Source organism: Leopardus geoffroyi, chromosome B2 (assembly GCF_018350155.1).
Source record: "Leopardus geoffroyi isolate Oge1 chromosome B2, O.geoffroyi_Oge1_pat1.0, whole genome shotgun sequence".
Taxonomy (NCBI): Eukaryota; Metazoa; Chordata; class Mammalia; order Carnivora; family Felidae; genus Leopardus; species Leopardus geoffroyi.
Genome location: NC_059332.1, coordinates 128,379,506 through 128,404,961, shown reverse-complemented (window position 1 = coordinate 128,404,961; position 25,456 = coordinate 128,379,506). Strand labels below are relative to the sequence as shown.

The window sequence follows — 25,456 nt, the reverse complement described above, 5'->3', positions numbered from 1 at the left end:
ATGTGGGCATCTGCCCGCCTGCTGGGATTCCGTGTCCCCAGCCCAGCGGGTCCCTGCGCCAAGCTCTGGGGCCGCCGGCTTCCTTCTCTCCCCTTTCCTTGTTCTTCTCTGTCCTTTTCTTCCCTGGTCTCTGCCTTTCCTTTCTTTCACCTCTCTCCTCTAGTCTTTCTTTCTTCGTTCTTCTGTTCTTTTTGTTTCTAATAATCGGAGTGAAGGGGGAGTCCGTCTGTCTGCCGAACGACCTCGGCCACCCCACACCGGCGCCGCATCCCCTGGTCTCTGCGGGGAAAGGGGATGCTCTCCCACCACACCCTCCTCCAGGGAGGATGAAGACCGGACTTAAGAAGAGGCCGAGAAGGCGGCAGTCGCAGTGGCCACCAACGCACCCACGACAAATACACCCACCGCCTTCTGCCCCTGATCTGGTGCCGCCTTCAGTGCCACAAACAGATTCATCCTTTGGGCTTAGAATTTAGTCTTCTTCATTAAATGCCTCTCCATAACCCATAGAGTGATAATACTTAAACTCTTTGCCATTGCCCTTAATTTGAACTGTTCACATCCCTTCTGGAAAGAAGTATTTGAAAGGGGAGTGGGTACTGTGTGATATGAGGCAGGAACAGACTCGGGGGCTGAAAGTGGGTGCATAGAGATCCCGAGTAAGCAAAACTTAGAACGAGTGGCAGACTGGTGCACAGTTTTGGCTGAGACCCACCTACCAGAACTGCTCCTCTGGGACTTAGAGATAGGAAAATTGAAGAGATATTAACAGGGGGGCTGGGAACGTGTTCCCATGACATTTCATTCAGCAGAATCGATTTGCAAAGCAAATCTGGTTGCTCACTGGGGAAAGTCCACTGCCTGGATTCCAGTGCTCCTACAAAGTAGCCGCCTGGCAAAAAGATCCGGACACACCTCCTTGGAGATGAGAAGAGAAAAAAAAAAAAAAAAAGGACTCACACTTGGAAAGTAGCTCCTTTCCCCTTGTGAACTGCGGGAGTTAATCTGTGAAATGCTGGAGGCAAATCTTCCCGGTGATAGGGCAACATACACATCCAGAGTTCAGCCCGACTTGAACTGTGAGCATGCACACGTATGCATGCACAAGCCACACAAAGAGGTGCCAAAAAATTTATATAACATTGATTGGCTGGTGATAGAAAACTGTTGGGGTGGAAAAAAAAAAAAAAAAAAAAAAAAAAAGAAGAAGAAGAAGAAGAAGCAGAGCAGGACTTGAGCACAGACAGCTCCTGGCAGAAAGGAAGCTGGAATGCTGCCACCAAATGCAGAGGCCTGAAAATCCAGGGCGTGTTCTTCTTATGACTTTTATCAATGTTTATTTTGATGAATAAACAGTATAGTTAATAGAGATGTTGAATTTAGCACTTAAGGAAAACCGAAGTTCTTCTGCCCAGCGCTCCCTTGTGACAGAAAGGGAAATGAGACCCAGAGATGTGAGGACTGCACAATTCAAATCGGTCTCTATTAACGCCAGAATGTCCCAAGGACATTTACGTTCTACTCATAGAATTTTCTTTTGAGCAATGACATTTACTATTTCACAGTCCCCAGATTTAGGAATCTGAGGGCAGCTTTGCCCACTGCGTCTCCCAAGACTGGCTAAGGTTGTGGTCTCATCTGAAGGCTTGATGAGGCGTGAGCTCCTCCAAAACTCATACATCTGGTTGTTCCACTCAGAATTTTAAAGCTGGAAACACAAGGGCAGACAAGGAAATAGACATAACTGTATTAGGGTGATTTAGACAAACAGAACAAACAGGATGTATATACACATATAAAGAGAGGTTTAAAGAATTGGCCCACATGATTATGGAGGTACAAGTCCAAAATCTTCAGGGTAGGCCAGCATACTGGACACTCACGGGAAGAGTTGCCATCCAAGTCCAAAGGCAGTGTGCTGACAGAGTGCCTTCTTGTTTGCAGGAGGTTAGTCTTTGTTCTGTTGACACCTTCCACTGATTGGATTAGGCCCACCTATATTATGGCAAGGAATGTGCTTTACTCAATGTCTACTCATCTAAAAGACATTTTCGCAGAAACATCCAGAGTAACATTTGACCAAATATCCGGATTCTATGGCCCAGTCAAGTGGACATATAAAATTAACCATCATAGGGGTGCCTGGGTGGCTCAGTCAGTTAAGTAGCCAACTCTTGATTTCGGCTCAGGTCGTGATCTCATGGTTTGTGAGTTCAAGTGGGATTATATCTCTCTCCCTCTTTCTCTGCCCTTTCCTGGCTCATGCTCTCTCCCTCTCTCTCTCTCTCTAAAAATAAATTAATAAACTTAAAAAAAAATTAACCATCATAGTAACTGAAACAAATGTACCTAATGTCTAAAAGCCATGTGTATTTACGTGTGCTATTATATGTTACAACGTTCATAAATGTACCTTTTGTTATTTCTATATGTTTACATGAATCATAGGTAAAATATTTCTGGAGACAGTGCCTGTCATTAATCAGTACATTAGTAAAATCTGTGTATTTTGGAAATTCTGTCCTCAAACTAAGGATTTGTTCTTTTTCTTTAAAAGAGCATGTTAGGGAAATAGAGTGTGAAGAGGAAAGTAGATGATCTTTTAATGAAACAACCTGGGTTCAAAACTTGTTCCTGTAATTTATCAGCACTACGAAGTCTGGTAGTTTACTATGTAAACTATAAACCTGATTTGTAATAATACTTACAATGTTTAACTCATGGGGTCATCAGGCAGATTCAGTGAGCTAACAATACAGAGCACCCCGCGTATTTCCTGGAATTTGGTAATATCGGTTGCCTCTGCCTGCCTCATATATCATCCTAAAACTGAAAGTGCCAGGACCACATTCCTTTGCACACAGGAATCCTCTGACAACATTCCAGCCAAAATGAATATTGAACATCTGTTTGAATCCTTAGCATTGATGAACACTTCGCTATGAGAAACTTCCTCTTTCTGTTGATTGAATCAAACATTCATGCCATCGGCTTCCATTCAGAACAAGGACATTCTATCTTCCACAAAAAGCCTTTCAAATATCTGAAGACAGCTATCATCTCTCTCCACTCAGCTTTTCCTTATTCAGTTTCCGCAACCATGGCTATTTTAACCATTCAGTGCCTGACTCCTCACTACACATGTGATTCACCCTTTGCTATCAAAACAGGAGCCAGTATCAGCCCTCTTGACAATGTACTCAAAGTGGATTCTACTTGTTGCCCTTGACAACAGTGAGATCCTTACCTTTCCTGAACTGGATAGTACTCTTGTCTAAATAAAAGTTGATGTTGACCACTTGAGCAACCACATAACATAATTATAGTAGGAATAGGAGTACCTATTATTATGTTGATCTACTACATGGCAGGGAGTGTATAAATTTTAGACTACAAATCTAGTTGTTCAAGACATATATCTTAATTTATAATAATTCTTCAGTCTAATTTCTGTTTTCATCTCTCATGCTGCCTTAACCAGTTCGATTCCTTCCATTTCAACAGGCTAGTTGATTTTTTCAGCAGGGAGAGTAGAAAAAGATATGGTCCTTGATTTATGTCAGCAGATATCAACCTGCTCGGTGCTTGGTCATCAGTCTGCAAAGGTTATCAATCTCGTCAGTGAGGCCCCTCCAGGTTTGTGGCTTTTTCTTGACTTCCTGATGGGCCTGATGGGCCCTTCCCATTCTGGACCCTTGGCCCCTGTCTGGGATCTCATAGAGATCAGAGAGGCGGCAGGCAGGAAAGAAAGGGCTCAGCACTCTAACACGCCCACAATCTCTCTTACTTCCCTTTCTATCCTGAGAAGGGAGATAGCTTGTCTTTCTCTGCTGTGTCTCAGCATTTCATTCATCCCTCCAGTCCTGTCAGTTCTCTTGGTGTTCTGCTTTAGGGTCTGAAAAACCAGTCCAGGGATCCTAAATGCCGCCTTCTTCTTCTTCTTACTCCTCTTCCTCTTCCTCCTCCTCTTCCTCCTCTTCTTCTTCTTCGTCTTCTTCTTCTTTCTGCCCCATTATTTCCAGAAGTTGTGAACATACGGCAACTAGAAGCTTGTGCAGGAAGAAGCAGAAGGGGAAATAAACAAAGGGAAAAAAGAAAACAAAAAGTTAATCTCACAAAAATACGATGCCTCTACAAATTCAGATGCTTGGCAAATGATTATTATTCCTATTTAAAGATAGGAAATTAAAGTTCAAAGTGGTTGAGCTACTTACCCAGGATCACACAGCAAGCAAGAGAAAGCTGAGGCCACGCCAATGTCTGACTGACTTCCGGTGCTGTACTCCCCGCCATGGCCTCTCCTCACTGTTGGCCCCACGTCTTTTCACATGAGCTGTTCCAGGTCAGACAGCCCATCCTGCCCTAAGGCAATAATCTGAACCCATGTCAGGGGGCACAGCACATGTTAGTTTGTTGCATTCAAACCAGTGTATCAGTTTGTAGAAATCAATTTGAAATTTGATTCCTTTATTAATCTTGTCAGCAGTATTTTCCGAGTTTTTGTTGCCTGAAAATTTAATAATTCTGTTTCCTTCATTGCAGTTATAAATGACAACACTGGCCCAAGCAAAGCCCTGTGGGATTCCACGAGGGGCCTGCTACTTAGTAGTACTGATTTACTAATAATTAGTGTTGGAAGACACACGTTTTTGACCAGTTATCTGTCTTGCCTTACTCTGATCCTCTACATTTTCCCCAACGGGAGCCCGCACGTGATCACAGGTCACTACGTCAGAAAATCCATATGGTTTTTATATTCTCCTAATCTACTTACCAATCAAGACATTCCGGTTTTCAACCCCGAATGTAAGTTTGAGGATAGGACTTGTTCTTGGTGAGCTTTTACTGGCTCTTAGTAATACTTCATTCTGTTCAAGTGCTCAAAAACGATCCTTTGTATAATCCGTTCCTATCAACGTCTAAGAGAAACATCAAGTTCATTAGAGTTTACTTCCTGCGAACCCTTGTTTCCTGTGATACAATCAAAACAAATTATTGTTTTAAATTTTTTTTTTTTCAACGTTTATTTATTTTTGGGACAGAGAGAGACAGAGCATGAATGGGGGAGGGGCAGAGAGAGAGGGAGACACAGAATCGGAAACAGGCTCCAGGCTCTGAGCCATCAGCCCAGAGCCTGACGCGGGGCTCGAACTCACGGACCGCGAGATCGTGACCTGGCTGAAGTCGGACGCTTAACCGACTGCGCCACCCAGGCGCCCCACAAATTATTGTTTTAAAGCTGACATGACATACATTGTGAGTCTGACTCTCCTAGTTCGGTGGTTAATGTAGGCTGCTGTGACTTTCACGTACTGACAGCTCTGTAGTCTTCCACTCATAATAAAAATATGATTGAAAGCAATTACCACCATTGGAGCTGCCTATGCACCTGAAACTCTATTGAGATAATTACATGCAGCACCTCCTTTAGTCTTCATGCCAGCGTTATACAGACAGACATTTGGCCGGAAAGCATCTAGGCCACCAGAGCTTAAACGCAATTTTTTCTAAGTCGACACTTACACCCCTGCCCAACCAAACCAAGTGCAGCTATACTTGCCTGGAGCATTTACATAGAGGGTTGAGTGTAGTCTGGTCAGAAGAAACGCAAGGAAAAAAGATATGGATCCAGGAAGTACAAGCATACAGGTGTTTCGGCTATTGTATTACCCTGCTTTTAAAAGCACTCCAGGGGCGCCTGGGTGGCTCAGTCGGTTGGGCGTCCGACTTCGGCTCAGGTCATGAACTCGCGGTCCGTGAGTTCGAGCCCCGCGTCGGGCTCTGGGCTGACAGCTCAGAGCCTGGAGCCTGTTTCGGATTCTGTGTCTCCCTCTCTCTCTGACCCTCCCCTGCTCATGCTCTGTCTTTCTCTGTCTCAAAAGTAAATAAATGTTAAAAGCACTCCAAAACCGGCCTTCACTAGCATGGTGAGAATTAGTGTTTCTGAGAATCCAGCTGAATATATAAACTTCACAGTTTCAAAAACTGGGAAACAATCCTGAGTTATATAAGAAGACCAAGCATAAAAGAATGCAATAATAAGAGCCACATTTATTCATGTAATTATTAATTTCCCTTTCATTCATGTATTCATTCATCAAGAAAAATATTGATTGCCTACTTTATGTCAAGCATTAAGTGCTGTCATTACAGCAATAAACAAAAATAAGGTCTCTGCTTTCATTATGCTTAAATTCCACCTGGTATGGAGGAGAGGTAGATGGTAATGTAATGAAAAATAGATTCATGCTATACAGGTGGTGATAAGTTCCATGAAATAAAAGCAAGGAGAAGTTTCAAAACATTGTGATGTTGTTTCAAAACATTGTGATGGGGGACCTAAGTGGCTTAGTCCGTTAAGCATCTGTTTCTTGATTTCAGCTCAGGTCATGATCTCATGTTTGTGAGTTCCAGCCCCACATTGGGCTCCACTCTGATAGCATGGAGCCTGCTTGGGAATTTTCTCTCTCCCTCTCTCCCTCTCCCCCCCTCCTCCGCTCTCTCTCTCTCTCTCTCTCTCTGTTTCAAATTAAAAAAAAAAAAAAAAAAAGAGATTGTGATGGCGGGTGCTATTTTCTGCACAGTGGTCAGAGAAAGCCTCTTGAACAATAGGTCATCGTGGAAGAGACTTGAATTAAGTGGAAAATAGAACCAGGCAGTTATATGAAGGGAGAGTGTTCCAAACAAGAAGGACAAGCAAGTACAAATGCTGTGTGGTAGGATGGGCTTGGCCTGCATATCACAGCAAGGAAAACAGAGAGGCAGGACTTGAAGGAAAAAGAGGGAATGAGATCTGAGAGATAACAAAAATCCAATTTTTTTTTTTTTTTTTTTTTTTTTTGTCTTACAGGCAATATAACAGGCTTGGATTTTTTTTTTTTTTTTTTTTTTTTGTAGGATAAGTAAATATTGGAGTAATTTTGAATAGACAAAAGTATGGTCTGACATATTGGAAAATAGAATCTAAAGAGTTCAAAAATGGAAGCAGACTATTTAGCAGTCTGCATAATCAAAGAAAGAGACAATAATGGTTTGAACTAGGGTGACAAATGGAATTGGTGAGAAGTTCTTCAACTTGTGATATTCTGGAGATGATTTGCTGATAACTGGATACAGAGTATGAGGAAAAACAGAGGTGGGGAGTATTCTGGTGTTCCCACCTCTATAGATGAGTGAACGGAATTGCTAATACCTGAAGGAGGAGGCTGAGGGAGAAGCAGGTTTAGGAGGGAAAATCAAGAATTCAGATTTGGACATGGTGAATGTGAGATGTGTGTTAAACAATCTAAGACATGCAACTGTCACACTGCCTGCAATATATTAGGTGCTTGATAAAAGTTAATTATTTAACACAAGCATTGCGTTCTAAGATTTTTCTAAAAATCTCTGTCAAGCTGCCTTGGCAATGGTAGAATAGCCTCTCACAGATGAGTGAGAAGTTCCATTAAGTCTTAAAGAATAGGTTTGATTTTCAGTGCAAGAGGAAAACAGCGAGACTTTGAAGCAGTGAGACTGTTTTTGCCGCAATATAGGAAACGGTGATAAATATTTGAGGGCAAGTGAGCAAATGGTCTGGCTGCAGTTACAGATTCTGGAGGCTGATAAGGAGTGAAAGACTAATTGATGGCAGATTGTGGGAGGCTTGGAGGGTCAGACTAAGGAGTTTGACTCATTTTTAACTGTCTTCTGTTTTTGTTCAGCTTGTTGGCAAGGGAGCCACAGGATGAAAGCGGTGTTTGCAAATTAATTGGGATGGACTATAGTAGAGAAGATTTATGCCAGGGGAGGACCGCAGTAGCCCTAAGTGAGAAAATAAATATTGTGGGAATGGAAATGGAAAACATGGAACAGGCTCCAGAGACTTCTGAAGTCAAGGAGACATGGTTCTTATCTAGTCCAAACCTACATAACAGACATCTGAGCTCTTTGATGCTTGGCATCATGAAGACAACATAGGATTGACTGTGTTTTTGTTAATTTACATGATTATACATGATCTTTTGCTACTTTCAGATGCTATAGCTGTGGGATGTTTACCAGGGTGGTGCTTCTCTTTCTCAGCACGTGGTAGGAGTGCTCTTTCCTTTCCCTAGGATGTCAGGCCAGGTAATGTGGACTTGCTTTGGGAAATAGGATGTGAGCATAAATGGCATATATCACTTTGGGGCAGAAGTTTTTAAAAAGCAAAGTGCAATTCGTCACTGTCTCTTCCTGATGCAGCAACTGGCAATATTACAAAAGGGTGGAGATTTCATCCACTGATTTCATCCGTTCCTGAGTGAGAATGTTTGGACCTGTAGCAAACCTTTAGGGAAGAGAGTGGGTAAAATATGCTTTTGTTCCTGTAGGCCACTAAGATTAGGGGCTATTTGTTACGAGGGTATAATCTAGCTGATCCTGACTGATATAACAACTGTTATCGAAAGAATTGATAAAGTATTATACAATCAAATGTCGAAGATATTTAAATAACTTAAAGGAACGTATTTTATCTGGGCAATCTTATCTTTTCATTTCAAAAGTATTAAGCAATAGAGGCATTCACTTTTGAATGTCCCCTCTCTGTAAAGAGAGCTTTCCTACTATTCTTACTTTCTAAACTTCTACTCTAATAAACTTTTGCCTGCTGCTCAAAAAAAAAAAAAAAAAAAGTATTGAGCAATAGTTATAGCATGTGAATTGTAATGATACTCATAACTCAGGCCAAAAAGAGACAAGCAAACAGGAAGGAATAGTTTTTATTATGTATTTGCTTTCCTGAGTTGATTCTATACAAGTTTTCTGTGATTTTTTTTTTAAATCAAAGTAATTTTCCAGGAATTTAAATGGAAAGTGTAAGTGTGTGTGTTCATGTGGGGGTGTGTGCATGAGAGAGGGGAAAATCAGATTCCTCATGGGAGAAAAACAAATAGGGACAGGAAGCAAACACTTTGTGAAACCAATACTAATATCCTTTACTGTTACAGAGCTTAATATCTGAGATAGTTTTCTACAATTGGAGAAAAATGATTAATTAATAAAGCCAATTAATTATGGGGTGCCTGGGTGCCTCAGTCAGTTGAGCATCCGACCAGCTCAGGTCATGATCTCAGTTTGTGAGTTTGAGCCCTACATCGGGCTCTGTGCTGACAGCTCAAAGCCTGGAGCCTGCTTCAGATTCTATGTCTCCTTCTCTCTCTGCCCCTCCCCCATTCACCCTCTGTCTCTCTCTCAAAAATAAAAACATTTAAAAAAATTTTTTTGAAAAGCCAATTAATTAAAAAAATAAACACACTCTCTAACACAAAAGACATCATGCCATTTCATTTAGATATGAATATATGTGGCCACATATAGTATGGGGCCAAGAATAAATATAGAGGCGAGCAAACAACCAATTTTTCAAATTATGCATCCCTGTCATTCCCCAGGTAGTATCTGATCATCCTAACGTCCCCGCACAAGAATCCTGTCAAGTTGGTTTAGTCAGAATCCCCCTTTACCCCTGATGTTTCCTCTTAGTAGGTCTGTGGTCCTAAGTTGCTCCTTATATAGATCCTAAAGCAGTCACCTACCTCGCTTGTGACATCAAAGGAATTGCATGCCTCCCATTTCTGAGCCTTCCTGGATTGAAAACAGTAATGCTTGCTCGCTAGTGGTCTCTATCTCAGCAAGCATTTAGGTTTGACCTCCATCTGAGAAATGACTACTATGTCCTCCATTAGCTTTCCAGGCTCACATACTGATCTTCAGAGGACAGGTATCTCCAACTCTCATTGAAGGTGGAGTTTGTTTGATAATACAATGTTTCATGGTCATGAAAAAAAAAATGTAAATGGTGGGTTCAATGGTGGAAATGATTATTTAAGAATTGAAGAATATAAACTTGAGCACATTTATTGAGAATTAATTAAAAGGTTGAATTTTAGTACATCTGTTCTGTTTTGTTTTTTTTTTCAAAAACCATGCTTAAAAACTCAGTTACAGTGTAAGTTTCAAAATATGTAAACTCCTCACCCTTTTGAGCCAAATGAATTTATACTCTGAGACAAATAATACCTTTCTATGCCATACCTTTTAATTAAGTGCATGTTCTTAACATTGATGGAGTTAATATCACTTGTTTGGAGGGAGAGAGAAAGAGAGCATGAGCAGGGAAGGGGCAGAGGTGGGGAGAGAGAGAGAGAATCTTCATCAGGTTTCATGCCCAGCGTGCAGCCCAGCTTGTGGCTCAATCTCACAATCTCACAACCATGAGATCATGGCTTCAGCCAAAGTCAAAAGTTGGATGCTTAACCAACTGAGCCACCTAAGCACCCCTTATATTTTTTATTTAGCACATTTTATTTAATATACCTATGTGCTATAATCTTGTCCCAGTGCATAAATAAGTATATGAGTTGTCAAGAGCAACGATAGCTACCATTTCCTTTGCTAGTTTCTAAAACATAACAATTACATCCTACTAAATTTTATTGCAATGCTACTAAATGGTTCTGAAATAACCAGCTCTTGTGCCAAGTTTTAGTCTAGAAGATGTAAAACAAAAATCAAAGTCAGCATGTTGCTTATATTTCTAGGAACACTAACAAATGCCACACACACACACACACACACACACATACAAAATACATCAAACATGTACACAGTTGACAAAATTCCTGTCTTAGTATTTAAAGAAAAAAATCAGTAGACGTATTAGTCTATATAGAGTCAACTTTGTGGATTTTTTAGGGAGGAAAAATTGATCTTAGATTTTTGAATCTACAAATTCCTTAGTAAAATGGTGACTAGTTTAAAATTTCAACTGTTTGAAAAAATAAGCTTTTTTCATTAGATTTATACAAATTATTTTTCAGTCCAAGATATCTATTCACATGTTGTAAACTTTTGAATATATTTTCTCTAAAAGTTATGCCTGCCTGAGTTCAAACTAGATCATTGATTATCGATTTTGATATTTAGTATGCTAATTGGTATGGAATATTGCCAGAGTTTGAACTTTTCTTTTTCTTTTCTTTAATGGTACCTTTAATTGTATTTTATATACTGGTCTTGGAGAACCTAATTTTCTTGTTTGAATTGCCTGGTAGGGCCAGAACAATTGGGAATAAAGGAAAGCACAATTCCAGGCCAAGAAATATGACTGAAAATAAGACAGGTTTACTAGACTGTAGATAAGGGTTGTTAAAAAAATTAACGAGCTGTCAAATTTGTTTAAAATGGTGCCCAGAGAATAACTACTCGCTGAACTTACCTTTGAAACAGAGGTCTCAAAGAGTAAGAAATCAAGAGGTTCTAGAACCTGGATCCAGCAGAATGAGCATTGAACTTGGGACTCCAGTAGAAAGCACAGCACAGTGTTGGAAAACACACAGTTGGGAACCCCAGAAGCAGGAATACAAACCCAGGCTCCATCACTCATTCATTAGGTGGCCTCGGGCAAATATCGGTCTCCATCCCAATTCCATATCTATAAGTGGGAATAAACGATGCCCACCTTCACTAATTGTTATTATGCTTAGAGACACTATTTGTAAAATGTTTGGCAGAGTCGGAACTTAGAGATGACAGAAGCTATTATTATTAATAATAATTAGAAGTAGAATCAGATCTTTCTATGGAAAAAAAATCCCCTCACTGAAGAAGGCAAGATTCACTAACAGAATAAATAGCAAAAATTTGTTGTTAAATCAAACCGAGTTGGATTCTGTGATTCTGTTTAGTGTCCATATGTTCCCATCCTATGTATAGTTTGTAGGGAGCATTCCTTGAATAGCGGTGTAACAGATTTGGCCATCTCAAATGTTCATGTTCTGGCTGACGGCCATGGAGTCAAGACGAAGATCTTGGACTATGGAAGTGTGACAAATCCACTGAAGATTGTTCGGTGTTTCTGTATTTACTACAAATGTACAAACCAAGTAAACTGGGTATTCAGCACACTTGAACTGAAACCCTTCCAACACAGTAATCTTGTGAGCAATACCTTCACCAGAAACTACCTTTCCTGAGTCCTCTATAAACCAGTCCTGTTTTTGACAAGAAAATTACAAGACTTGCTTTCATGATTCCCTTTAAGTGCCATTTGTATATTTGCCGTTTGTATTACATATAGCTTTTTATAATTTCTTATCTCTTCTGTTGAAACATTCTAAAATTCCCTTTTAAACTAAAGTTAAAAGAATATAGTGAATTATATCAATTTTTTTTTTTTACTGTACACATAACATAAATTTACCTTTTCAACATTTCCAAGTGTATAGTTCACTGGCATTAAGTCCATTCTCATTGTTGTCAACCATCATTGCTTTCTTTTTTTAATGTTTATTTATTTTTGAGAATGAGAGAGAGAGAACGCAAGAGAGCAAGTGAGGGGCAGAGAGAGAGGGAGTGAGAGAATCCCAAGATTCTGATGCGGAGCTCGAACTCATAAACCACGAGATCATGACCTGAGCCAAAATTGGATGTTCAACTGACTGAGCCAACCGTCATTACTTTCTATCTTCATAACTTTTTCATCTTTCCGAGCTGATACTTTATACCCATTAAACAGTAACTCCTCTTTCTCACCCCTCCCAGACTCTGGCAATGTCTATTCTACTTTCAATCTCTATGAATTTTGTTTATTCCAGATGCATCATGTATTTTTCCCTTCATGTCTGGCTATTTCACTTAGCATGAAGTCTCCAAGTTTCATCTATGTTGTAGCACGTATCAAAATTTCATTCCTTTTTGGGGTGCCTGGGTGGCTCAATTGTTTGACTCTTGGTTTCAGCTCAGGTCATGATCTCGAAGTTCGTGGGTTGGAACCCTGAGTTGGGCTCCGTGCTGACAGTGCAGAGCCTGCTTGGGATTCTCTCTCTCTCTCTCTCTCTCTCTCTCTCTCTCTCTCTCTTCCTCTCTCTGCCCCTCCCCTGTTCTCTCTCTCTCTCTCTCTCACTTTCTCTCTCTCTTTCTCTTCCAAAATAAATAAATAAACTTAAAAAAAAGAATTCATTCCTTTTAAAGTTATTTTTTTCACTTCCAAAGGCATAATTTATCAATTAACCTTATTATTTAAAAAAATTAATGTTTATTTTTGAGAGAGAGAGGGAGGGAAAGGGCAAACAGGGGAGGGGCAGAGAGAGAGAGAGAGAGGGAGAAATAGAATCCGAAGCAGGTTCCAGGCTCTGAGCCATCAGCACAGAGCCTGATGTGGGGCTCAAACTCAGGAACAGTGAGAACATGACCTGAGCCAAAGTTGGATGCTTAACCGACTGAACCACCTAGGCCCCCCCCAATTAACCTTATTTTTAATAGAACTTTTTTTTAAAGCAAAATTGAGAGGATGATACAGAGATTTCCCACCTATCCCCTGCCCGCACATAGGCGCAGGCTTCCCCATTATCATACCGCCCACCAGAGTGGTGGTACATTTGTTAAAACTATGAAACTGCACTGACACATCATAATCGCCTCCAAGTCCATAGTTTATGTTAGAGTTCATTCTTGTTATACATTCTGAGTTTGGACTGATGTATAATGACATACATAATGTCATATACATAATGTCTAATGGATACAACATTATATAATATCACAGAGTATTTTCATTGTTCTAAAAATTCTCTGTGCTCCATCTATCGATCCCTCCTTTCCCTAATCCCTGGCAACCACTGATCTTTTTACTGTCTACATAGTTTTGCTTTTTCCAGAATGCCATATAGTTGGAATCATACAGTATGTAACATTTTCATGTTGGTTTCTTTCACTTAGTAATATGCATTTAAATTTCTTCCAAGTCTTGATAGCTTCTTTCTTTCTGGTGCTGAATAATATTCCATTGTCTGGATATAGTACAGTTTATTCATTCACCAACTGAAGGACATCTTTCTTTTAAATTTTAATTCCAGTATAGTTAACATACAGTGTTATATTAGTTCCCCGTATATGATACAACGATTCATCACTTCCATATATCACCCAGTGCTCATCACAAGTGCACTCTTTAATCCCCATTGCTTATTTCACCCATCCCCCCACCATCTCCCCTGTGGAAACCATCACTTTGTTAGTGTGGGTTTTTTGTTTTTTGTTTTTTTGTTTTTAAAGTAAGCTCTATGCTCAATGTGGGGCTTGGACTTACGACCCTGAGATCAAGAGTCATGTGCTCTATTGGCTGAGCCAGCCAGATGTTCTGCATCAGTTTTTTCTCTATAGTTGTATCTGTTTCTTGATTTCTCTCTCTCTTGTTTACTCGTGCTCATTTTTTTTTCCTGTTTCTTCTTAACTTCCCCATATGAGTGAAATCATACAATATTTGTCTTTCCCTGACTGACTTATTTCACTTAGCATTATACCTCTGGTTCCATCCATGTCATTGCAAATGGCAAGATTTCATTCTTTTTTTATGGTTGAATAATATTTTATTATATATATAACATATATATATCACATCTTTTTTATTCATCTATCGTAAATAATACTATCATAAACACAGGGAAGCATATTTCCTTGAATTACTGTTTTTGTAATTTTGTAATATTTTAGGGGTAAATACCCAATAGTTCAATTATTGGATCATAAGGTAGTTCTATTTTTAACATTTTGAGGGACTTCCATACTGTTTTCCACAGTGACTGCACCAGTTTGCATTCCATCAGTGCAAGAGAGCTTCTTTTTCTTTGCATCCTTGCCAACACTTGCTGTTTCTTGTGTTTTTGATTTTAGCCATCCTGAATGACATCTTGACTGCTTTTTAAGTCTTGACAATTATGAAAGCATCTGCTATAAATATCCACGTACAGACTTTTGTGCAGATGTGAGTTTACAACTCTTTTGCATAAACATCAAAAAGCATTATTGCTGGATCTTATGGTAAGAATGTATTTGGTTTTGTAAGAAACTGCCAAACTGTCTTCCAAAGTAGCTGCACCATTTGGCATTCCTACCAGCAGTGAATGAGGATTCCTGCTGCTCCATATCCTTGCCAGCGTTTGGTTTTATCAGCGTTCTGGATTTTCACCATTGTAATAGGTATGTAGTGATATTTCATTTTAATTTGCATATCCCCGATTTCATATGATTGAGCATTATTTTCATGTATTAACTTTTCATCTGTATATCTTCTTTACTAAGGTGTCCCTTAAGGACTTGGCCCATTTTTTAATTGAGTTGTTTTACAATTGGGCTTTAAGTGTTCTTTATATATTTTGGATAATAGTCCTTTATGAAATGTGTCCTTTGCAAATATTTTCTCCCAGTCTGTGGCTTGTCTTCTCATTTTCTTGACATTGTCTTTTGCAGAGCAGAAGTTTTAATTGTAATGAAGTCTTTCCTGGATTGTGCCTTTGGTGTTATAACTAAAGAGTCATCCTTCTACCCAAAGCCATCTAATGCTTCCTATGTTATCTTCTAGGAGACTAATGTTTTCTGTTTTACATTTAGGTCTGTGATCTATTTTGAGTTAATTTCTATGAAGGGTGTACGGTGTGTCCAGAATTGATGTTTGTTGTTATTGTTGTTGTTGTTGTTGTTGTTTTGCATGTGGCAAAAAACCGTTTTGGCACCATTGACTGAAAAGAGTATCTCGTCCCCCTTGTACCTGCTCCTTTGTCAAAGATCAGTTACTATGTTTATGTGGGTCTATTTCTGTACTCTCTCCTCTGTGCCCCTGATCTCTTTGTCAGGTCTTTCACTACTACCACACTCTTAATCACTGTCTCTTTATAGTAAGTCTTGACTGCAGGTCTTGTCAGTTTTGTGACTTTATCTCCTTTAACTTTGTGTTGGCTAGTCTGTGTCTTCTGCCTCTCTCCATACATTTTAGAATGAGTTTATCAACATCCACAAAGTAACTTGCTGAGATTGTGATTGATAGTTACATGTATTTTTAAAAGTTTAATTCTTAAAGTTTAGAGCGTGTCCTGCAGAAATCACACGTAACGTTACAAAGTAGCTGGTAAACCCCAGGCTTTTGAGATGGAGTTAAGTGGTGATCATAAACAGGACAGTGCTGGTGGAGACCATGTGGATTACAAGTTTATGAACCTCCTGCTACCCGGTTCCAGCTCTGATAACAGATCAGAGATCGTGGATGTGGAAAAGAATTTCACTATTTCAGAACTTCGTTTTTATCATTGAAATGTTGCTACATATTTTTTGGAGAAGCTAGAGGAAAATAGAACAAGTTCAACTCCTCTCTCTCACTTCTTTTCCCTGTCTCCATTAGCCAGCATTAAATATTTGAGCAAAAATAAAAACAAAAAATGATTGGAATGATTACAATGCTACCTGGTAAATGAGAGAAAGAGGGAAGTGTACTTCTACAGAGCTAACAGCAAGCAAAATCTTACTTCCAATAAAAACTTTTGCTTTGTAGACCATTTTAATATGCCACAGAATGAATAATTATGTTTTAAAAATGGCAGTAAAGTTAAAGGAGACAAGAAGGAGGTGACTGCCATGAAAGCCAGAATTAAAAACTTCTTTTGAAGCTGTAAAATATCATTAATCTTTGAGTGAAGTGAACACAATCCTCCCTCTATTCTCACATAGACAGCTGCTAATAGGTAGTTTCAGGAAAAAAAATATTTTGACATGGAAAATGCTAGTGCATTTGGGCATGGGCAACTATGTCTAGAATCCAAACTAATTCAACCAATAAAGTATTTTTTAATGTATTTTATTAAAAATAATTTAAACAGTATATTTAACAGTACCCATAGTGATATTTTCTTAATCGTTTCTGTACCACATTAATAAATCTATCATCAGTTTCTCCTCACCCATTTAAAAAAATTATGGCTGGCATCAAAGAAATCACCATTCACAACCACAAATTGTTTTTTTGGTTTACTTTGTCAGCATCCCCATACACATATGTGAAATTTAACATGGCTACTGTTTAAATGCTAAATACTACTTATGATCTACAGAATTGCTACACTAGCTTACATACTTATATATATATATATTTTTTAATCTGGCCATTGATTTAAATGGAAGGAAATCTGTGCCAAAATTAACAAGATTCATGTCTGAGAGCGCCTGATCATTTTTATGTTTTCCCCAAATGACCCTGAATCACAGATCTTGCTTTCCCAACTCAGCTAGACTCAACAAGCTTTTACTCTTATAATCAAGGCATAGGTCATTGCTTTGGGTAGGAACTGATTCCAATGGAGCACAAGAGAACTATTAATCTATTCCTGTTAAGCACTGCTTGGGTTTCATTCAGTCTTTTTCATCGCACTAACACAGTAAACATAAAATAAAGTCATATTCTGAAGTGGTTAGATTTAGTCTTCAAACATATTTAGAATGGTCACTGTCTTTTAAGGAACAAATTACCCTTTCAGTGAATCATTATAAAAGTAGATGAGAAAATGTAAAATAATTTGTTGTAATAATTAGTATGCAACCCTCAGAGCAAGAGTCATGAAGCAATTGGGAATTTCTTATGTTTAGTTATTAGCAAATCAACATTTCCTGAGCGTCTCATGTGTGAAAAACTTAATGAGAGATATTATTCAATATTTCATGGAAAGTGGAATGATAGTCCCAGACTGCAAGATTATTTTTATATGTGTGCTCATATTTAAAGTCACTTTTCAAATTTATTAATCAGATTTTAACAATGTAATAAAGTTTCCTTTTTAGACCTAACGGAAAAAAAAAAGCAGTAAATATAAAACACTTATTAATTATGTAGCCGGGGACAGACTAAGGATTCAATAAATTACAAAAGCTGTTATTGTTAACAAAAGTATTACATTTAGTATTACTTTGTCTTCGAAATACTCTCCAGTCATTAAAATAAAGGATTGACCACAATGTTTTGATAATTTGTTATTTATTCTTTTATGCAACTAAATTTACTCCCAAAAATGTAAACTTCTTTCCTTCAATCAAACTTAACCCCAAATTGCTCCCTGACATTATAGACAATTTATTATTAAATTTATACCATATTTTTTTTTTTTGGCCACATTTTACTTTGCATATATTATGAAGCTTATAATTATTTACATTATGTATTTTCCTTAATATTCATATTCAAAATAATGATATGGCAAAATTAATATTTTGGTTTAAATTGATGAACTATATGTTACATAAATGTAAGTGTGAGACTTATGTTTTATAATTATATATAAATTTATCTGATTCAAATTTAATCTAAGTTTAAAACGTAAGGATATTTTTTTCAATATTTGTCCTTTAGGTTTAATTTTAAGATTTATAAGACTAATATTTTTGATATAATTAGTAGTCCTACGATGTTTAAGTCTCTGGAAACAGTTTAAAATGAAAGAAGCATTAACTTTGGCATGAAAATTAATATGGACCCTTGCCATAGTTTCAGAGAAGCTAAGTTGAATGGAGTATGGCATGGACCATGGGATATTAAAGCATTGTCTCTTGCATTCTGTGAATCTACATCCTAACTATTGAAAAGACTTTGAACATTTAGCTTAATTTTGGTAAAATTAGAATTATAGCGGGGCACCTGGGTGGCGCAGTCGGTTAAGCATCCGACTTCAGCCAGGTCACGATCTCGCGGTCCGTGAGTTCGAGCCCCGCGTCAGGCTCTGGGCTGATGGCTCAGAGCCTGGAGCCTGTTTCCGATTCTGTGTCTCCCTCTCTCTCTGCCCCTTCCCCGTTCATGCTCTGTCTCTCTCTGTCCCAAAAATAAATAAACGTTGAAAAAAAAAAAATTAAAAAAAAAAAAAGAATTATAGCAACACCTGTTCTACATATTGTGTGGATCACATTAAATAAGAGATGGGGCAATGCCTTGAAAACTACGACATGTTAGGGGCGCCTGGGTGGCTCAGTGGGTTAAGCATCCGACTTCAGCTCAGGTCACAATCTCGCGGTCCGTGAGTTCGAGCCCCGCATCAGGCTCTGGTCTGATGGCTCAGAGACTGGAGCCTACTTCTGATTCTGTGTCTCCCTCTCTCTCTCTGCCCCTCCCCCGTTCATGCTCTGTCTCTCTCTGCCTCAAAAATACATAAATGTTAAAAAAAAAAAAAAATTAAAAAAAAAAAAGAAAACTACGACATGTTGGGTGTCTGTTATTATTTGAATATTTTCCAGGTGATTGAAATTGTTTTCAGATTTCTAGTCTAGAATGTCATAAAAAACATCAACAACTTCATCTTTGGTGACAGTATGGCACACTGTTAGAATGTTGAACCATAGTAAATAAAGAAGGGCCTCTAAGTGTGATAAAATCCTGCCATTATAGGAGAGACTACAAACAGAAGACCTTGAACCGAGTTGGCAGAGCTCAGGTGGTTCAGTGTAAGTAGAACACTCATGGCCCAAACAAGTAGCCTGTTGTTTGAAGCAGAGTGGGGTAGACCGGATGGATTCTGCAGCACCCTAGAACCCCCTTGGCACTATCTGGGAGTGGAAGCAAGACTGAATGAGGAAATGGATAAACATGTCAACTTGGAAAGAAAAAGTTCATTGGCATGGCAGTGTAGTGGAGAGACTCTCAGTGCATTATAGTCCTTCAACTGTCAATTTTCATTAAGCAAACTGGAGATAAAATCAAGACAAGTCACTTGTGCACACGCAGGTGTGCTCTCTCTCTCTTGCGCGCGCGCACACACACACACACACACACACACACACACACGTCTTTTGTCATATGAATTTTTTTCCTGAGCAATAGCGATTTCCAGGATGCCAACTAAAACAAAAACCAAACCAAAAAAAAAAAAAAAAAAAAAAGACAGCAACTAAAACCCCACAAAATTAGGCAGCAGAAACCTCAGTTACAATACACTACATGAAAACAGGTTTTGTAATTTGAATCCATGCAAGTTACAGGCTACGAAGCAATAAATCTGAAGGTCCTCAGAAAAGCAAAACAGATTCCATAGCTGCCACTGGGTCTAATTTTCAACTAAAATTTATTAGTTATAAAAGAAATGTTATACAGGGGTGCCTGGGTGGCTCAGTCAGTTGAGCACAGGACTTCAGCTCAGGTTATGATCTCGTTGACGAGTTCCACCCCACGTCGGGCCCTGTGCTGCCAGCTCAGAGCCTGGATCCTGCTTCGGATTCTGTGTCTCCCTTGCTCTCTGCCCCTCCCCCGCTCATGCTCTGCCTCCCTCTGTCTCAAAAATAAATAAGCATTAAAAAAAAAAATTTAAGCGTTATACAGAAAAATCAAGGAACAAAGATATAGATAGACACTAATTTAAAGTGGCCCTAGGGGTTGAATTTAATAGTTATAAACCACACAATACTACTGTACATATATTCAAATAATTAAAGGAAATCTGTTCAAATAATTAAAAAAAAATCATATTAATGAGTAAATATGTAGGGATGCCAAAAAAGAAATGGAAACTTTTAGGAAACTGAAAAATCCAAATCTAAGAAGTATAATAACTAAAATTTAAAAACTAGCAATAAACTCAACTGCAGATTTCAGATGATGCAAGAGAAAAAAACCCACGTACTTGAAAAGTTATCTCGTCTGACAAATAGAAAAGAAGAAAATATTGAAGAAAATGAAAAAAGCTTGTGACACTATCAATTGATACAGCACACATGTAATCAGAGACCCAGAAGGAAAGGACTAAAAGAAATTGGCTGGAGAAAAAAACACATTTAAAGAAAAAATGTTTTAAAATTTCTTAAATTTGTTGAAAAACATAAATTAACAAGTCCAAGAAGCTCTGTGAAACCTAACTGGAATAAAAAGAGAGAAAGTCATATCCAGCCACATCAAATTCAGACTAACGAAAGTCAAAAATAAATAGAAAGTTTGAAAGCAGTAAGAGAAAAATGACATAGTACATAGAGATAACAGTATGATTAATATTCAACCTTTCATCAGAAACAATGGAGGCTAGATATTGGGATGACATATTAAAAGTAGTGAAAGAAAAAAATTATTCAAAATTATTCATGGAGAAATTATCCTTCAAAATTAAAGCTATAATTAAGACATTTTTCAATTTAAATAGAGAGAAATTAATGCTAGCAGAACTGCGTTATTTAAAATGGGAAGTTTTCCAGAGCAGAGGAAAATTGCAACAGATGGTATTTCAGATATACCAGGAGAAATAAAGAGCACTGGAAAGGATAAGTACGCGACATGTGAGTTCATATAAATATATGTATTTTTTGCTTTTTTATTGGCTTCTTTAAAAAAAATATGTGCATAGTTAAAACCAAATGTATATTACTATATTGTTGAAATTATGGTATATATAGATGAAAACAATGCAAAGAAGGGAGAGGTAGACAGAACCATATTGTTGGAAGTTTCCTGTATTCAACTAGAAGTCATTCATTGTGGAATAGGTAAATTTTGATAAGTTAAAGTAGCATGTTATAGGGGCACCTGGGTGGCTCCATACGTTAAGCGTCCAACTTAGGCCCAGGTCATGATCTCACGGTCCGTGAGTTTGAGCCCCACGTTGGTCTCTGTGCTGACAGCTTGGAGACTGGAGTGTGCTCCGGATTCTAGGTCTCCCTCTCCCCCTGCCCCTCCCTGCCCCTCACATTCTCTCCCTCTCTCTCAAAAATAAATAAACATTAAAAAAATGGTTTTTAAATAAATAAAAGTAGAGGTTCTCTTACATCCACCGCCTAAGAGTCACGTTGTAAGAAGCAACAACCTCTCCACCTCCTCTCTGCCATCTTCTCGGCAGCCGCAAAGCAACAACCTTGTGTGAATGCATCTCTATCCACATTGGCCAGGCTGGTGTTCAGATCAGCAACACCTGCTGGGAGCTCTATAGCCTGGAACGTGGCATCCAGCCCGAGGGCCAGATGCCAAGTGACAACACCATTGGGGGAGGAGATGACTCTTTCAACACCTTCTTCAGTGAGACAGGTGCTGGCAAGCATGTGCCCAGGGCAGTGTTTGTAGACCTGGAACCCACAGTCATTGATGAAGTTCGCACTGGCACCTACTGCCAGCTCTTCCACCCTGAGCAGCTCATCACCGGCAAGGAAGATTCTGCCAATAATTATGCCCAAGGGCACTACACCATCGGCAAGGAGATCATTGACCTTGTCTTGAATCGAATTCAGAAACTGGCCGCCCAGAGCATGGTCTTCAGGGCTTCTTGGTTTTCCATAGCTTTGGAGGGGAAACTGGTTCCAGGTTCACCTCCCTGCTGATGGAATGTCTCTTTGTCAATTATGGCAAGAAGCCCAAGCTGGAGTTCTCCATTTACCCAGCTCCCCAGATTTCCACTGCTGTCGTTGAGCCCTACAACTCCATCCTCAGTACCCACACCACCCTGGAGCACTCTGATTATGCCTTCATGGTAGACAATGAGGCCATCTATGACATCTGTGGTAGAAATCTTGATATTGAACGCTCAACCTACACTAACCTCAATAGGTTGATTCGTCAAATTATGTCTTCCATCACTGCTTCCCTCATATTTGACGGAGCCCTGAATGTTGATCTGACAGAATTCCAGACCAACCTGTGCCCTATCCCCCATCCACTTACCTCTGACCACATATGCGCCTGTCATTTATGCTGAGAAAGCCTACCATGAACAGCTTTGTGTAGCAGAGATCACCAATGAATGTTTTGAGTCAGCCAACCAGATGGTGAAATGTGACCCTCGCCATGGTAGATACATGGCTTCCTGCCTGTTGTACCATGGTGACGTGGTTCCCAAAGATGTCAATGCTGCCATTGCCACCATCAAGACCAAGCGTACCATCCAGTTTGTGGACTGGTGCCCCACTGGCTTCAAAGTTGGCGGTAATTACTAGCCTCCCACTGTGGTACCTATGGAGACCTGGCCAGAGTACAGAGAGCTGTGTGTGTGCTAAGTAACACCACGGCCATTGCTGAGGCCTGGGCTCGCCTGGACCACCAGCTTGACAAGATGTATGCCAAGCGTGCCTTTGTTCACTGGCATCTGGGTGAGGGCATGGAGGAAGGAGAGTTTTCTGAGGCCCGTGAGGACATGGGCCCTTGAGAAGGATTATGAGGAAGTTGGTGTGGATTCTGTTGAAGGAGAGGGTGAAGAGGAAGGAGAGGAATACTAAAGTTAAAAATGTCACAAAAGTGCTGCTTTTACAGGGAAGCTTATTCTGTTTTGAATATTGAAAAGTTGTGCTCTGATCAGTTAATTTGTATGTAGCAGTGTATTCTCTAATATACAATTTATGACCTATGCATTAAAACACAACGCTTCATTATAGATCCAAGCTGTACATTTCTCTCATGGATTTGAATAAAGTATTCCCTGTCTTAAGTGAAAAAAAAATTAAAAAATAAAAGTAGCATTTGTAATCCTTAGAGCCACCACTAACAAATTGGCAAGATATATGTTAAAAAGTAAGTACAGGATGCAAAATATTTGCTCAACACAGAGAGAAGCAGGGAAAGGAGGAGTAGAGGAACAAAACAGAAATGAAACAAATAAAAATAACAACAAAGTGGCAGACTTAAAGTCCATAATAGACATAATTTTATTAAATGTGAATTGACCAAATACACAAAATAAAAGACAGAGAATGTGAAACTGGATTGAAAAGGCAGGACTCTATGCCATGTGGCCTAAAAGAGGCACCCTTAAATACAAAGATGCAAATAGGCTGAGAGAAAAAAGATAGAAAATAATGTGCATGCAAACAGCTAGCATAAGAAAACTGGAGTTGCTATATTGATATAAGGCAAAATAAACTTCTAGCCAAGGAATGTGGCTGCAAAAAAAGTGAAACATTTTATGAAGTTGAAAGAGTCAATCCAACAATTGTAAATGTACATACATCTAATAACAGATCTCCCAAAACTGGCAGAAATAAAAGGAGAAATAGAGGAAATAAATTTAAAACCATAGTAGAACATTTTCATATTCCTCTCTCAGTATTCAATAGATAGAAAAATCAGGAAGAATATAGAAGACTTGAATGACACTATCAACCAACTAGTTGACACACACAGAAGACACCACATAAACCAAGAAGATCTGCAATCTTTTTAAACATATATGGCGTATTTGCCAATACAGACCATAGGCCATACAACAACTGCCAATAAATTTAAAAGATTGAAATTGTACAAAGTGTATTATTGAATAACAAAAGGAAACTTGAATTCAAACATAAACATATGTGGAAATTTGCCAAAATGTTATGAAATTAAATAATTTGGAAAGTAAATAAGTTTTTAGAAACCAAATTAACAAATTAGCCAAAAACTAAATCAAAAGGGGAAGTAGAAAATATTTTGAGATGAATGCTAGTGAACACACATAATAGCAAAATTGTAGAATGAAAATAAAGCAGGGCCAAAGGGAAATTTGTAGCAACCCATGCTTACCTTAGAAAAGAAGAAAGATCTAGAATCAATGATATAAAATTTTAACTTAAAAAGCTAATATACAACCCTATCTAAATAGAATGAATGAAACAAAAAAAGAGTGGGAATTAATGAAATAGGAGTAAATCAATAGGGAAAATATGTGAAACAAAAAGGTGGCTTTTTAAAAATTTTGATAAAATTGGTAAAACCCTAGCTCACCTGATCAATAGAAAAAGACACAAATTATCAATATCAGGAATGAAAGAGACGAAAGAGAGTTTTCCATAGATATTAAAAGGATCATACATGAAAAACTGTATGCCAATAAATTAATACTTAGATTAAATGGATAACTTCCTCAAAAGAAACTACTGAAATCTGACTCCAAGAAGGAACAGAAAATCTGAATGTCCCAGTGCCAATTAAAATACTGAATTCATAATTAAAATGCTTTTTACAAAAAAAATTCCAAGCCCAGATGGATTGGCTGATAAATCCTACCAAACATAAAAGAAATAATATTAATCCTACACAAATGCTATCAGAAAATGGAAAAGGGGGATATGTACCAACTTGCATTATTCCTCTGGCAGAAAAATCAGAAAGAAAAAAAAAATTACAAGACAAAAAACCCTACAAATATTCCCCAGAAGTTCAGCTGCAAAAGTCCTTAATGACATCAGCCAATTAAATACAATGCGACACAAAGAGTGTAAGAAGGGGAACAAAATATTTGCATTTGAGATGAAGTATGCAAGTTGGAAAAATTCCAAATGAAAGGAAGAAACACGAAGAGCATCACTTTAAAGTCAGGTAGAGGCAGATTCACATTCTGCCTGCATTATAACTCTGGAAGCTTACTAAAACTCTGTGTACCAACTCTAAAATGGGGAGAAGAAAACTCACGTCATCGGATTGTTGGAGAAATAAGTAATAGATAATGTATGAACACTGCTTACAACAGACCTCAGGCTATGGAAGAAGTTCATTAAGTTTTAGATACAGAAATGAGGCTGAGAAAAGCGTGAGAAGGAGCACAGAATTAGAACAGCATGGACCTGTTTTGGTAAAGACTGAGATACATTCTTCTTTTCCTGGATGACTCAACGTGAAGTAAGGGAATCAACTCTTGAGATGGGGAATAAGAGGCCATATTTTGAAGATTTTGCTAAGTCGAATGTGCATTTT

At 38.5% G+C, this 25,456-nt stretch overlaps 1 pseudogene; it reads left to right on the top strand.

Annotated features, from left to right (window-relative positions):
* The first annotated feature begins 21,737 nt into the window (after window positions 1-21,737).
* LOC123609838 lies at window positions 21,738-23,216 on the top strand (annotated as a pseudogene).
* Window positions 23,217-25,456: the final 2,240 nt, after the last annotated feature.